This window comes from Salvelinus sp. IW2-2015, unplaced genomic scaffold, assembly GCF_002910315.2.
Source record: "Salvelinus sp. IW2-2015 unplaced genomic scaffold, ASM291031v2 Un_scaffold16331, whole genome shotgun sequence".
Lineage (NCBI taxonomy): Eukaryota > Metazoa > Chordata > Actinopteri > Salmoniformes > Salmonidae > Salvelinus > Salvelinus sp. IW2-2015.
Window position 1 is genome coordinate 400,449 of NW_019957538.1, and position 12,786 is coordinate 413,234.

General features: G+C 44.5%; 1 protein-coding gene across 1 annotated transcript in view; it reads right to left on the reverse strand.

The window, feature by feature from the left end:
• LOC112080481 (xylosyl- and glucuronyltransferase LARGE2s-like) overlaps positions 1–12,786 on the reverse strand; it is a 104,098-nt gene that overhangs the window by 62,951 nt on the left and 28,361 nt on the right. Inside the window, exon 2 of the mRNA XM_070442605.1 lies at positions 9,398–9,506. The gene's annotated coding sequence lies outside the window, so the exon portion shown is untranslated. The remainder of the gene's footprint in view (positions 1–9,397; positions 9,507–12,786) is intronic.

Below are 12,786 nucleotides of genomic sequence, written 5' to 3' on the forward strand. Positions count from 1 at the left end.
TATAGACAGAAACTCAATCGCGGCTGCGCACACACACACACAACAATTTGCCCTGGCATTTTAGCCACACCTGCCCCACGCACCTAAAAGCCTAACTACTATCCTAAGGGTTAATTACTATTACACTATAATTTAGAGACAAAACATAAAACTGGCAGTACATCTGTTGGTGTCTGTGTGTGTCTCTCTGTTTTTGTTTCGTGCCTCCACTGCACTTGACTGCTGCAGCAGCAGCTGAGCTGTCTGTGCTTCTAGGTCTAGCATGCTCTTCCCATGGCATAGACTGACCAGGTGAATCAAGGTGAAAGCTATGATCCCTTATTGATGTCACTTGTTAAATCTACTTCAAATCAGTAAAGCTGAAGGGGATGAGAGAGGATTTTTGAGCTTGGAGACAATTGAGATGGATTGTGTGCCATTCAGAGGGTGAACATATCGTAGTAACCTCAAAGCTCATCYCTAAGKTAAGGACCCTGGGACTAAACACCTCCCTCTGCAACTGGATCCTGGATATCATGACGGGCCSCCCCCAGGTGGAAAGGATAGGTAACAACACATTACCACGCTGATCCTCAATACAGGGGCCACCTCAGGGGTGCGTCCTCAGTCCCCTCCTGTACTCCCTGTTCACCCATGACTACATYGCCAGGCACGACACCAACACCATCATTAAGCTTGCCGACGACACAACAGTGGTAGGCCTGATCACGACAACGATGAGACAGCCTARAGGGAGGAGGTCAGAYARCTGGCSGTGTGGTGCAGGATAACAWCCTCTCCCTCAACGRGATCAAGACAAAGGAYATGATTGTGGCCTGCAGCAAAAGGAGGACTGAGCACGCCCCCCATTCTCATRYACGYGGCTGRAGTGGAACAGGTTGAGAGCTTCAAGTTCCTTGGTGTCCACATCARCAACAAWCTAYKATGGTCCAAACACACCAAGACAGTTGTGAAGATGGCACGACAAAYCCTATTCCCCCTCAGGYYACTGAAAAGATTTGTCATGGGTCCTCAAATCATCAAAAAGTTCTACAGCTGCACCATCGAGAGCATCCTGACTGGTTGCATCACTGCCTGGTTTGGCAACTGCTCGGCCTCCGACCGCAAGGCACGACAGAGGGTAGTGCGTACGGCCCAGTACATCACTGGGGCCAAGCTTKCTGCCATCTAGGACCTCTATATCAGMCGGTGTCAAAGGAAGGCCCTAAAAATTCCCAAAGACTCCAGCCACCCTAGTCATAGACTGTTCTCTCTGCTACCGCACAGCAAGCTGTCCCGGAGAGCAAAGTCTASGTCCAAAAGGCTTCGTAACAGCTTCTACCCGAAGCCATAATACTCCTGAACAGCTAATCAAATGGCTACCCAGACTATTTACATTGTCCCCCACACCTCCTCTTTTACGCTGCTGCTACTCTCTGGTTACTATCTATGCATAGTCACTTTAACTCTACCTACATGTACATATTACCTCGACTAACCGGTGCCCCCGCACATTGACTCTGTACCGGTACCTCCTGTATATAGCCTCACTACTGTTATTTTACTGCTGCTCTTTAACTATTAGTTATTTTTCACAGTAAAGCCTACATCTGTTATATTCGCCGCATGTGACAAATACAATTTGATTTGATTTGAATAGATTAGAAAAAAGATTTAAGTGCCTTTGAATGGAGTATGGTAGTAGGTGCCAGGCACACCGGTTTGTGTCAAAAACTGCAACGCTGCTGGGCTTTTCACACTCAACAGTTTCCCATGTGTATCAAGAATGGTCCACCACCCAAAGGACATCCAGACAACTTGACAAAACTGTGGGAAGCATTGAAGTCAACATGGGCCAGCATCCCTGTGGAATGCTTTCGACACCTTGTAGATTCCATGCCCGGACGAGTAGAGGCTGTTCTGAGGGCAAAAGGATGTGCAACTCAATATTAGGAAGGTGTTACTAATGTTTTGTACACTCAGTGTATAATTCAATAGAAGGAAACAAATAGAGAGAGGAGAGAGAGAGAGAGAGCATAATAACAAAATCATCTGTAGCYTCCGAACGGTTTAGCCTACAAACTATTATGACCCCTCTATCGAAAGATGGGACTCTTACGAACACGATGCGTCTTGGCACCCGTCTGAAGTCGGTACAGCCTTCAAAAAACAACACCATCATTAACTTAACTTAGTAGTTAATCATCCAAAGCTGGCCGGCACTCAAAGAAAATAAATGAATCGCTAAAAACAGAGATCATGAACATAAAGAACGTGTAATATCAGAGAACATCTCCATGTATGAGAGAGAAAACTGCGAGGGTTTCTCATCTGAGAGAGAGAAATAAGAGGAATAGAGAGGGAGAGAGCGAGCGAGAGCGAAAGAGAGATGGACGTGTGACAGTAGGCCTTATGGGAAAAGGGGGAGGAAAGAGGGACTGTTTATGAAGAGGAGATGAGCGGAGGGGAGTGCAGTGGGGAGAGGGATGATAAAGGATGGGGTAGAGTTTATTTCCCCAGTGGAGTAGAAGCTCCATTTCTTACCTTCCAAAGCAGAAGATGAGAGGCATTTATCTCTCTGAAAGAGTAGTGGATGAGGGGGGGAGGAGAGGAGGAGTGGATAAGATGGACAAGAGGAGGGGAGAAGAGGAGAGTGAGGAGAATAGGTGGAGGTAGGTTTAGAGATGGAGAGAGGGGAGGGAGAAGTGTAACGGATGGAAAGAGGGGAAGAGGGGCATTGAGGACAGCAGAAGTGTAGAGAGGGGTGATGAGGAAGGGATGAGGATGCTTACTTCGGGGATAGGAGAGACTTCCATTATGAGCCTGTACGAATCACATCTCCTCTCTTTTAATCTCTTCCCTATTTTTTGCTCTTTCAATATGAAGAGTTTATTTCCAAAACGCAATGTCAACCAATTTTTCACAGTTGTGTTTTTTCATCAGAAAAGATTGCTTATGGGTATGTTCATGTGTGTGTAAAATATGACTGATTTTCGATGTGTATCAAAATCGTTTATTTTCTTTTACGGTATATATCAATTGTTAAGCTGGAATGGAATGTTCGTATCRTGTATGTTTGACTGTGATATGTAGTTGTCTCACCTAGCTATCTTAAGATGAATGCAGGTTAAGTTAAGAGGAATGCAACTGTAAGTTACTCTGGCTAAAAAACATCTGCTAAATGTATCAGGAATCAAGGTCAGACGCAGACACGTCAAATTGACAATGGTTTAATATTCCAACAGGGGCAGGCAATAGACAGGTCAAGGCAGGCAGGGGTCAGTAAACCAGAGGTGGGGCAACGGTACCGGATGGCAGGCAGGCTCAGTGTCAGGGGCAGGCGGGCTCAGAGTCAGGACAGGCAAGGGTCAAAACCAGGAGGGTGAGAAAAAGGAGAGACTGGGAAAAGCCGAGAACAAAAACGCTGGTTGACTTGACAAACAAGATGAACTTGCAACGGACAAACAGAGAACAAAGGTCACAAGGACAGGTGAAACAGACCAGGGTGTGACAAAATGACTACAATGTCAAATGTAAATATTTTACATACAGATCTCAAATTACTGTATTGAACTATTTTTTCAAAAAATAAATACACATTGATGTCACAATTGTATCATTTGTACAGTTCTTTTCTAAAAATGTAGTTATTTGTTACATTTCACTCTGTAAAACCTAGCAGTACTACTTATTTCTTGAGAGTGAGGCGGATGATATATAGCATTTAAAAAAAAACATGATTATTTGTCTCTGAAATGAAACCATGAAATGTGATAGATTTTAAACAAATAAATGTATGTCATTGAACAGCCCAATTCCATGATTATATAGTGAAAAAAAACACACCGATCTCTTTCCTAAGTTCTTTAAACAATAAAGGTTTGTGGCCTTCCGAGTGGAGGCSACATTACAGACTGCATTACAGTGCCACTAGAGATCCTGGTTCGAGTCCAGGCTCTGCCGCGACCGAGAGACCCATGGGGTGGCGCACAATTGGCCCAGCGTCGTCCAGGTTAGGGGAGGGTTTGGTCGGCCGGGATGTCCTTGTCTTATCCCGCTCTAGCGACTCCTGTGGCGGGCCGGGCACATGCACACTGACACGGTCGCCCGGTGTACGGTGTTTCCTCTGACACATTGGTGTGACTGAGTTCAAGGTTATGCGGGCATTGTGTCAAGAAGCAGTGTGGCTTGGCTGGGTAGTGTTTCGGAGGATGCACAGCTCTCAACCTTTGCCTCTCCRGAGACAGTATGGGAGTTGCAGCGATGGGACAAGACTGTAACTACCAATTGGTTACCGTGAAGAAAAAAAAACTTGAAAAGTGTATATAAACTCTTCATATACTCCCTCATATACTCCCTCAATCTAAACAAACAGTTAGCATTTATCCCTGTCAATAACTACTGGTGGACTCACACACTGGACAATTTAAAACTTCKACCCCACTGCCTCCCATCTCCATCCCTATAACACCCCTGCCCTCCACCATCCCTAAAACATATACACTGAGTGCAGAAGACATTAGGAACACCTGCTCTTTCCATGATATAGACTGACCAGGTGAATGGTAGAAGGTGCCAGGTGCACCGGTTTGAGAGTGTCAAGAACTGCAARGCTGCTGGGTTTTTCACGCCCAACAGTTTCCCATGTGTATCAAGAATGGTCCACACTACCCAAAAGACATACAGCCAYCTTGACACAACTGTGGGAAGCATTGAAGTCAAACATGGGACAGAATCCCTCTGGGACGCTTTTGACTTCCTTGTGGAGCCCTTGCCCCGACGAATGAAGGATGTTCTGACGGCAAAAGGGCGTGCAACTCAATATTAGGAAGGTGTTCCTAATGTTTTGTACACTTAGTGTACCTATACACAACCCCCACTGCATGGCACTGCCCATAAGCACACAGCACAGCAGGCTCTGATATATTCTGAGATACTCTACCCTCCCCTGTGTGCAAAGTGTATAGTCAGAACACCACCTGACCCTCTAAGCCCTGTGGGAGAGCCAATCAGGCAGTGGTAAAGACAATAAGCGCCTTCCACTTCCACTGGTCAGGGGTCTGAGGTCAAGAGGTGGCGAGAGAGGCGAGAGAGTTATTGTGCCTAACCGGTCAGCTCTGAAATTATGTGTCTGGCTCCTGTGAGGAGAGGACCAGTGGGATGCTGTGTGTGTGTGTGTGTTTTAGTAGAGTTAAGGGCCTATGAGAGCCTGTGAACCACATCAGATCCCCACCACCCGCATGTCAGTGTGAACGATTTGTTTATGATCCAATGCCCTGACAGAGACCTTATACGAGTCTCACAGGATATAGCCTGTCACACAGCACAACCGGGAGAGAGTGTGTTTAACAAAGGATGAACACATGCACCCACCCACATATGCATGCTCACTAGGGCTGTCCCCGACTAAAATATATCTTAGTCGACCAAGAGTCGTCTGTTCTTTCGACCAATTAATTAGTCAACATTTTTWAAACGTGATTTTTCCATATATTGACACACCCTATGTGTTTCAATCGAATCAACTATATTCACCGAGCTTGTCTGATGCTTTAAGCACACTCTTTGATTAAATAAATGAGACAGACAAATGACTTGGGGGAGTCCGACCAGCAATTGATTTGATTGTGCCGGGCCAGGCTCAGACTTGCTGCACTGTGTTAATAAAAAAAAGACAGCGAGTAACTGTGTGACTAGCACCCGTCGTCTCCCTCTCCTCCTTGCTGCAACGACCACCACAGAACATCAGTCTTTATCGCGCTGTCCGTGTTGCTGAAGCTGCAACATAATCACAGCCAGTTGTGACTGAAAAGTTCTGTAACCGAAATCCCTCATTTGTTGAGGAAAAACATTCCCTATTCCCTCAACACTTGCTCCCTTTACTTGCCACATGTACGCATCGCATGCACGTGACCAAAMACCTATTCACACGGGACTAGCATTACTAGAGAATGTTAACTATGTAATTATTACTCCAGAATGTCCATTATTCCCGAGGACGATTCGGACGGGATTAGTTTATTCTAAACTGCCCCCTGGGACGGAAGCCTGGAGGTTTTTATTCTAGGCATGAAGATACAGTATTTCAACATGTTCAGGTGATAGGGCCACACTGATGACTRGAACTTGGTTCCCAAGTTTCTAAACCAGAGCAAAACATTTTTGGTATAGTGTCGCCATAATATTTAATTGAGGAAGTGTGATCATAATCATTAGGATACTTTAGTGATCCGCAGTACGATCRTAAATACCCCCCAGCCTTCAGATGTGAGTTAAACACTGTTAAAAGGCTATGGGTCGAGAAAGTTAAATGATCATTTCCAAACGTTTAGGTCAGCTGAATGCTGCTTTGCGATCTATTAACAGCAAGGGTTGCATTAAACAGCCTAAATATCTTTTTTACTGATGCAATTTGCAATATTCAATTCATACGCACAAAAAATATTAACAAAAGCATTCACTGTGAAAGTTGACTGGCCACAGGTAGGCCATTCATATATACTGTAGCTTATGCGCAGCAAACCGCAATCAACACCTGTCAAACTCAGACGTTTCTTTCAAAACAGGGAAGTCGATTCGCACGGGACTAGTAGTTAGCCCAAAAAACAGTAGGTTATTCTGGCTGGAATTGTTACTCTGCTGCCATGTAAAAATGACTGCCATGGCAGATTCAGACGGGACTAAAATTCTGTTTTGTGCTCATGCATAGGATTACATTACCCGACCTCCCGCAGTAAAACGAATCCAGTCCAAATAGGGCACAATAGTGCCTGACCTATAGCATATCATAATCACATCAATGAATCGTTTATATCAAACTCTGAACACCGTAACACATGACAGCAAAATGGATGCAGAGGACGTGACAAATAAAATCGAAACTAAAGTCAAAAATAAAATGGGTACCGGTACCGAGTCAATGTGTGGGGTTAGGTAAGGGTAAAGTGACTATGCATAGATAATAAACAGCGAGTAGCAGCAGTGTAAAAACCAACGGGTGGGGCAATGTAAATAGTCCGAGTGGCCATTTGATTAATTGTTCAGCAGTCTTATGCCTTGGGGGTAGAAGCTGTTAAGGAGGCCCTAAAGCTTACGCACTAATAATGCCAGATAGCCAAAAATAATGAAAGAAAAACCTCAATATAACCCATAAATATAAATTGCACATGAATGATACATTTATTGCTTTCTCTTTATTCAACCCGCCCTTCATCCACACAATTGTTCGTGACCCTAAATGCACCTGCCCCCTGGACATAACCGCGGGGACCGCATCACTCACACACACACACACAACACAAAGTTACCCACACATCACCACATCTGGCTGTGAATATAGATTGTGTTTTAAATGTTTAATGAGGACAAATATAAAAACCAAGCCATTTGCAGCAATGTTAAGTGTGCTTGGATCAAAGCAATGGAGGCCAGGCGGACAGCAGGCTGACAAATAGGGGATCTGGAGGCGAAGGAAACGCACGCCTGTTTAGGCGAGGTGCTGGCTAGCGGAGTAGAACACTTAAAAAAGAAAAGGAGTGCCGCACACTCTAGGAGCTCAGATGCAATCATTTAATAACCTAATATCCAACTTTTTCGACAGACAAGCTGTCTTCAGAGTATAATGACAAACACTGCCGGTCACTAGTTTATATACTGTCAAAGGACACACACAGGTGTCTGCAATCATGGCCGGGTGTGGCCTGATATCATTGGTTCATTCTTAGATATAAAAATATACAAAAAAACGTGAATGATAGCATACGATCATAGATACAATTTGGCTACATAGGCCTACAAACATTTACAATGAATAGAAAAATCACAATAATCACAAGAATGGCTTCAGATCAAAGTCTACGTTGAGACCGAAGGGAGCAAGGGTCTTTAAATTAAAGATCCAGGCAGCCTCTCGTTTTAAAAATAAATTGTCGAGGTCACCCCCTCCCCTAGGGAGGGTGACATGTTCAATGCCGATATAACGCAGAGACGAAATCGAGTGGTTTTCTTCCAAAAAGTGGTCGGCAACTGGGTAAGTCGAGTTTTTGCACCTAATGGTGCTACGATGCTCTGAGATACGTACTTTTAATTCACGCTTGGTTTTACCCACATCATTTTTACCACAAGGACAAGTTATAAMACAAATAACTGCCTTAGTGGAGCACGTGATAACACCTTTGATTGGGATCTGTTTCCCTATTTGGGAGTGTTTGAAGGATCTACATTTGTAAGTGCCATTGCATTGGAACGCAGTCATTACACTTGTAGTTTCCATCCGGTAGAGGAGCAAATAAAAGTTGTGCAGGGATATTTTCCGGTGGTAAATCAGAGTTTACCAATTGATCTCTGAGATTTCTGCCCCGTGAGAATACAACCAAGGGAGGGCCCGAAAACACATTACCGATACTGTCATCGGATTTTAGAATGGGCCAATGTTTGTGAACAATTCCCTCAATTTGTTCAGAGCACTTTGAATAGCGGGTAGTTAGAACGCATTAATGCTTCTTTTTGCCAGACTGTCCTTGAAAGAGATTTGTCTCGATTTGTTGTTAATTTTCTCAATGGCAGTATTAAATCGGACCATTTTTGTACCCCCTCTCCTTGAACTTTCTTTGCGTCTCAGGCATATTTCCGTCGGAATCTGATTGTTTTTTTGCAAATTCTTTTGATTTGACAGAATTGGCCGTAGGGAAAARTGTTTTTTCAAGGGAAGCCCTTGTAACGGCAGCCTTCCTTCTCTTCAAGAGAAGAGGAGGTGTAGCAGGGATCGGACCAACACGCAGCGTAGCCAGTGCTCAACATGTTTAATTAAACGATAAACAGAGAACACTTACAAATACAAAGTAACAAAAAGTGGCAAACCGATACAGTCCTAGCTGGTGCAGAGAAAACACAGAGACAGGAAACAACCACCCACAAACCCCAACACAAAACAAGCCACCTATATATGATTCCCAATCAGAGACAACACAAAACACCTGCCTCTGATTGGGAACCATATTAGGCCAAACACAGAAACAGACAAACTAGACACACAACATAGAATGCCCACCCAGCTCACGTCCTGACCAACACTAAAACAAGCAAAACACACAAGAACTATGGTCAGAACGTGACAGCCCTCAACAAACTGTTACAATCAATAGGTTTCCTGTAAAGATCAGTGCATAAAACATTGTCCTCACACAAAATCAGAAGATCAAGGATACTGATTTGACAGCACAGTAAATCTCAGGTGACAGATAGGGGACGACACAGATATCAGCAGAAAGAACCAGTCCGGCGCTGCTGCACAGAGGCTGCTTGAACCACATTGTATGTGTTTGAAACAGGCTACAGTTTGAAACGCACATTCACATTCACACGCATATGCACAGGCATGCAGGCACACGCCCTTCCAGAATTCCCATTGGTTACTCACCAGGTTCGCTCTCTGAAATTCCGTTTCAATGGGAGAAGCAACTCCTCAATACTAAGAGACCTCACTGGTCAGCCTGGTAAAACAAGAGGGAACTCCTCCCTCTCTCAACCTGGAAAGAAACAGGGAAACAAGTGAGCATTACAGCTAAAGATAAATAACATCAAATCATGCTCAAATCATATCTCAAATCAAGTTTGAGATATGGATCCCGAGTAGCACACAAGTTGATCAAAATTACCAATAACAACAGGAGTTTGTTTAATCAATCAATCCTAGTATATGTTATATAAAAATATATATATATTTTTTTTACAGCGCTTTCAAGTGTGCGCTAGTGTGCCAGAGAACGCCTATCTTTTCGCAAAAGCTTCACTTTCTGTAGCCTCTCAATTACATGGGCTCCCGAGTGGTGCAGCGGCCTAAGACACTGCACCTTAGTGCTAGAGGTGTTACTACAGACCCTGGTTCCATTCCAGGCTGTATCAAAGCCGGCCATGATTGGGAGACATAGGGCGGCACACAATTGGCCCGGCGTCGTCCAGGTTAGGGTCTGGCCGGGGTAGTCCGTCATGATAAATAAGAATTTGTTCTTAACTGACGTGCCTAGTTAAATAAATCAAAAATAAATATGTTGCCCAGACATACAGTGAATAAAGACAGTGAATGAGAGTTCATTACAGACTTTGAGAGTGTCTAAGTCACATGGTACTACATTATAAGAGACTGAGAGGGAGGCTGAAAAGAGTGGAGTATTTTAAGATGGAAGCGAGAGCAAAGAGAGTAAGTAACAGAATAAATGTATTATGTCCTTCGCCCATCCTTCTCTCCTCCTTGCTGTGTTTCCAGATGGCCATCTCCTTCTTATAGAGGACGTGACCTCTGTCAAAAGCTCCAGAAATGGCTGCCTTTGAGCCCTGGGCCCTGCTGTACTCGGAGTAGACACATCCTCACCTACACAACAGTCTCCATACTAGACACTGACAGCAGGGGCCTGAAGCATTAAAGGTACACCCAGAGCTACACACACACACACACTCACGCACGCACGCATGCAATCAAACACACACGCACACTCTCAGATCCACATGAGGTCTCCGTCTATTCTTCTCCTCCTGTTGACTGTTAATAGCTGGAGTGTTGCCATTGTTTGCCTGTTAAAAGCAGCCCGGTGTGGTAACAGCCCACTGATGGTGACATGACTGGGACAGATTGGCCCATAATGGAAATGATGCTGTAAAGCTCTATACGACCAGTGGTAATGGGAGGTAAACAGAGCCACACTGTCTGGGGGAGAGGAGGGGTGAAGTGAGATGAAAGAAGAGGAGGGGAGGGAGGGGTGAAGGGAGAGATGGGGATAGGTAGGGAGGGAAGATCAGTGTCTCTTGACATATTACACAGATAACACACTCAGGGAGATAGTAGAGACAGCACTGCCCTCTAATCAAGCAGTTCAGTCATTCAAGTCCAATACTCTGACTCATCATCAATCAAGCAGGGTCTTGGCTGTACATATGGACACAAGTTAATTAGAGGCAAGAATCAGAGAAAAAAAGAGAGTAAGAAGGAGAAAGAGCGAGAGAGAGAGAGAGAGAGGGAGGGAGAAAAAGAGAAAGAGAGAACAAGGGGCAGGGAGATAAAGAGGAGTAAGAAGCGGGAAAGAGAGAAGAGAGAATGGGAGAGGGAGAGCGGTGGCTCCAACAAGGCGATTTAAAAAGATGACTTCTTACTGCTAGCAGCAAACACTGAAAAAAAGTACATTGCTGTTTCGAATGACATTACTTCCTTGTGCGCAAGAGAGCTTGGATGTAGTCACGATAGCTTAACAGGCCAAAGATAAGGATACATTTTCTTTTAAGTTTCCAATATACAAATCCAGAATAAAACCTCTCAAATTGAGGTTAATAGTTTGGCCAAGTTTGAGAGCAGTGAGTGAGTTTGGTGTGTAGGCCAATTGTGCGTGTTAAGAGTGCGACCTGTGTGAGATGAGTATTTTGTATGAGACAGATATGCGTGCGCGTGTGTCTGTATCCCTCAAAAAATCCCATATATGACTAGCCAAAACACACACACACACACACACACACACACACACACACACACACACACACACACACACAACAAACACAACACACACACACAACACACACACACACACTGCCCTTAAGAACAATCCCATTAAAGCTAACGCGATATTGTTGTCTCTTCAGGAACGACCACAGAGATAATGAAGATAATCTCTCTCTACTCCATTACACCCATGTCCCCCAAAGTAGCACAGTGCTACATTAGTTAGCATACAGCACAGCAGTAGCCGTAGCTCCCAAAGGAGCACAACACTAAATTAGCTTAGCATACAGCGCAACAGTAGCAATTTCCCACAGCCACTTCTTTTGCTTAGCAACACACCACAGCACATCTCCCACTGTCAATGCAGTTAGCGACGCAACAACGACCACACCAGTGTGCTAGCAATATAGGGTTGCTACATTGGGCTTCCCAGAATAGGGCTCTACCACCTGGTGAGCAGTAAAGCTATTCTGGGAGATTGTTGAATACCTGGATGAAGTTGAAGAGGATTTTTAGAATGAGCTCGGTCCAATTTAGCAACCCTATAAAACTATAGCTGCATTCAACACATTGTCACCGATCCAACCGCACTCTCTGTGGATGCAGCTGGATATGGTGTCAAGTGTGAATGAATGCTAGCCTCTGAACGCACCCCTAAGGGAACAGCAGCAGACAAAAGGCTAGGACACACACACACAAGCGCAAGTACACATGCGCAGACAGACACACATATGCAACACACACACTGGCGTGTGATGTCTATGGCGTAAGAGGTGTGATTCTCACCAAACTAACAGTCAAGGTATCAGAGTGTGGTAAAAGGGAGGGTTCACACACACAACACACACACACACACACACACACACACACACACACACACACACACCCACACACACACCACACAACACACACACACACACACACACACACACACACACACACACACACACACACACACACACTTCCCACATACATACACAACCTGACTGAATCCCAGCACCTTGTGTTTCCACTGTGTGTGTGTGTGTGTGTGTGTGTTAATCCTATCCCAAAACCTTAGCCCTAACCCGCTGGAATGAATGCCGAAACTAAACAGTTAAAAAAGTATGTTTGCCCATAAAACGTTGAATTTCAAAAGGGAGACTGAGTTCCTGTTGGTCACACAGCAATGTTAACGACACGTGTACACACGCAAACACTCTACGATGCAAACATGTATTCAAAGAACCTGGGTTTGACATTTACCAGGGAATTAGCTTGAAGTCACCCCCTCCCTCCACTGAGATGGAATTGCATTAGGCTAAAATGTCTTCATAGACAGC